This window comes from Mus caroli, unplaced genomic scaffold (genome assembly GCF_978045245.1).
Source record: "Mus caroli unplaced genomic scaffold, Mus_caroli_1 scaffold_16, whole genome shotgun sequence".
NCBI classification, from domain to species: Eukaryota; Metazoa; Chordata; class Mammalia; order Rodentia; family Muridae; genus Mus; species Mus caroli.
In genome coordinates, this window is record NW_028227271.1 from 13,869,761 (window position 1) to 13,873,734 (window position 3,974).

General features: G+C 43.1%; 1 pseudogene; it reads right to left on the reverse strand.

Moving 5' to 3' along the window:
- Positions 1–2,546: 2,546 nt before the first annotated feature.
- LOC110309984 (late cornified envelope protein 3B-like) lies at positions 2,547–2,830 on the reverse strand (annotated as a pseudogene).
- Positions 2,831–3,974: the final 1,144 nt, after the last annotated feature.

The following is a 3,974-nucleotide window of genomic DNA, read 5'->3' on the forward strand; positions in this document are numbered from 1 at the left end:
GAAACTTCACTAACAACTGAAAATATTCTACCTTCCAGTACACTGACTGCAGAATTGCCACAGTACGTGCGTGCACAGTGTTGCTATTAAGCCCTGGTGTCCACTGAACTCTAAGTTTCCAGTCTTCAGGGATGGCCTGAATGAGAGACGAATCTGGTTCTCAGGTCTTCATGAATGACTTCGGTCTCCTGGTTACAAACGAAAGCCAAATCAAGTTGCTGACTGCGCAGCTATTGATAATGGGGGAGGGGCTTCCCCTTGAGTATGTTTTTCCACCTCTGTTCTTTTCACCTGGGTAATTGATGTGTGTGTGTGTGTGTATGTGTGTGTGGTGTTTGTGTGTGTGTGTGTGTATGTGTGTGTGTGTATGTATGTGTGTATGTGTATGTATATATGTGTGTGTGTGTGTATGTATGTGTGTAAGTGTGTATGCGTGTATACATATACATACACATACATACATATATATGTATGATACATATACATACATACATATTAGTTATTGTTTCATCCTTGCCAACAGAATATCTGTAAAAGTCAACTTGGAGGAAGAAAAGTTCCTTTGGCTCAAGATTCCATAGGTGTTTGTCAATGGTCATGTGACTCCCTGATTTCCAGCTGGAAAATAACAAAACAAAAACAAATTTAAATCATTAAGATTAAGAGAGTAAGGCCGGGCGAGGTGGTGCATGCCTTTAATCCCAGCACTTGGGAGGCAGAGACAGGCAGATTTCTGAGTTCGAGGCCAGCCTGGTCTACAGAGTGAGTTCCAGGACAGCCAAGGCTACACAGAGAAACCATGTCTTAAAAATAAAGAAAAAAAAGATTAAGAGATTAAGATAGAGATGGAGAGATCACTCAGTGGTTAAGAGCACTGACTGTTCTTCCAGAAATTCTGAGTTCAAGTCCCAGCAACCACATGATGACTCACAACCATCTATAATGTGATCCTATGTCATCTTCTGGCATGCAGGTATATATGCAGATAGAGCACTCCTATACATAAAATAAATGAATAAACCTAGAGAGACAGAGAGAGAGAGAGAGAGACAGAGACAGAGACAGAGAGAGAGAGAGAGAGAGAGAGAGAGAGAGAGAAGAGATTAAGGTAGCTCCCTTTCCCCTTCTCCTTTCAACTCATATTTCTTTATCCCCTTTTAAATTCATGCCTCTTTTTCTTAATTGTTAATGTCATGTATACATACACTCACACACACACAATAATAAAAATAAATACACTTTGTTGGGTTTTGGAGGTTGTTTTTTGTGGTCTCCCTTTCCCCAGCATGGAACCTGCTTGCTCAAGGGTGGAGCTTCCTGCTCATTCGTCCTGCCACGCCTACTGCTGGACCCTGTCACTTTGCTGCTTGGAGGCACACACGTGTTCATCCTGCTACTGGATCCCAAGATTGTTTGGCGGGAAATCAGGTTCCCTCCCCCTTCCTTTATAACTGAGTGTCTGAAAAAAGTAAAATTGAGCTTTGATCAGAATGCTGTCTTAGCTACATTTCTTTCTCTCGCCACCTAGCCCCTCTTCTCTTCCAGGTTTCCAAAATGCCTTTCCAGGCTAGAACCCAGGCTGTGATCTGCTGGCCAGACACAACAGTTTTTGTTGTTGTTGTTGTTGTTGTTGTTGTTGTTGTTGTTGTTATCTATATGATTATAGGGTTGACCAATTAGGGCTCATTCCTAAGGAAGACTAATTCCCCTCCTCTTGTCCTGAGTTACTTATAGTTCTTTATCTAGAGATAGAGACCCAGAGATCTGTCCCTGTCACTAACATGTCTACCAGTGTCAATGAGCTTGTCTTGTGTAGACAGCCAAATTGTTAAGGTATCCTTGTTAAGCTTACAGGCCATTGTTAACTGGTCCTTTGGCTCTTAGGAACTTTCTGTCCATTTCTTCAGCAATGTTTCCTGACCCTTCCGTGTCAGAGGCTGTGTTCTTCATGATTCATCAAGGGCTGGGCACACCATGATGGGTTGTCCTTTACATTTTGACCAGTTTTGGGTCTCTGTAAAGATTTATGTCTGCTGTATAAAGACATTCCATTGAATACAGGTTTTTATTATATAACCCTGGGTGGCCTAGAACTCTCTATGTAGACTAGACTGGACTTGTTTCTATGTAGACCAGGTTGGCTTTGAACTCATAATGATCCCCCTGCCTCTGCTTGGATTAAAGGCATATGCCACCATGCCTTGCTAAAAAAGCAACCTATGTGTTGTCTGGGAATTTAATCTGGGTCATCTGCTTGGAAGGCAGCTATGCTCACCACTTACTACACTACCAATAAGCACTCATTTCTTTTTCTTTTTCTTTTCTTTCTGTTTTTTTTTTTTCTGTGGTGGGGATAGAATCTTTATTCTAGTCAAAACCAAGGATGGGCACATGCATTCCACAGGAAGGATGGGAACAAGGGCAGTGAGCATCAGACAGGCAGAGAAGGGTCTCCAGGATCAGACAAAACAAGACTAGCTGGACTTTCCTTGCCCCCTATGATGCTGTTTCCTCCAGAATGTCTTGTCTCAGCATCATGTTCCAGGTCAGCAGCAGCCCCCAGAGCTGTGGCCACAGCCTGAACCCCCAGACTGCTGACACTGCCACGGTCACAGGAACTGGAGCTCCTGTGCCTGCATCTGTGGGACCTGCGCCTGTGGTGGCTCAGGCAGCATCCTCCCTCAGAGCTGGGGATACTGCAGCCCCCAGAGCTTGTAGCACAGCAGGAAGAGGCTGCAGGCAGACACTGTGTTGTGCTCTTTGGGGAGCACTTTGGGGAGGGGCACTTGGGAGGAGGCTGGCCCTGCTTCTGGCTCTGCTGGCAGGACATCTCTGCAGGAACTGGACCAGATACAGCAAAGGCAGGAGAAGAAGGCTGTGCTGAAGAGGCTGTGGCTAAATGGTCCAGGGCAGCAGCTCTTTTATCCTTGACAGGTGAAACACTCATTTCTTAAAGATTAGGATTATTTAGTGTTGGTAATAGTATAATAGAAAAAAATGCTTGCAAACAGGCAAATCTATAAAATGCTGCATATACAGCAAACGAGAAGACTATTCTCTCAATAAAAGATATAAGGTGGCACAGTAAGGACTGTCCTTAGAAAGGCTGTGATGGAATTACATGGTTTCTTATTAACTGCTTTTTATTATGGTGCCTCCAGTACTGGGAGTTTAGCATCTGTGGTATTTGGTGTAAACATGTAACAACGATGTGATTACAGAGCTCATCTTCATTCCAATCTGGAGATCTTCTCAAGATTTGGGACAGATTCTCCTTTATTAAAAAATGATATCATCCAGTTGCATCCTGCAAAAGTGACTAACCCTCACTAAGAACTCGTGCTCAGTCCTGAGAGGGAAGGAAAGCCAACTCGGGGCTTTCTGCTAACATACCCCAGGCTTGCAAGATGGCTGAGATTAGGGACACAAAGAGAATATATCAGAGAGATAGTGTGACGTTTGGTAATAGTCTAGGTAGATCCTATAGGCTTCATTAATCCTACAGGCTGATTAAGGATTCTATACTGATGAGATGTAAAAAGGAAATTGATTTAATGTCAGTTTCAGAAGAGTTAACCCACATAGAGAGCAACCACAACTCTAACTGGAGCTCCTGGGAACTCTCCCTTATACATGCATGAACACATGCATTCACACACATGCACACGCACACACACACACACACACACACACACACGCACACATGCACACACATGCACACACATGTGCGCACAAAGAAGACCACTGGAAACTAGAATAATAAAACCCAAGCACATGGGTAACATCTACAACTAAAGAAGAGGACAAGGTTTTCATACAAATCATAGTAAGAGTAAATGCATAAACTATACTCACAAGAAGATCCACAGAACATCAGTAACTACTGAAAAAAAATAAAAAAGAAGCCTATTCGCAAAAACCCACACTTAGAAAATCCTTTTAATGGAGAGTACAACAGGTCAATTTGAGGTAGG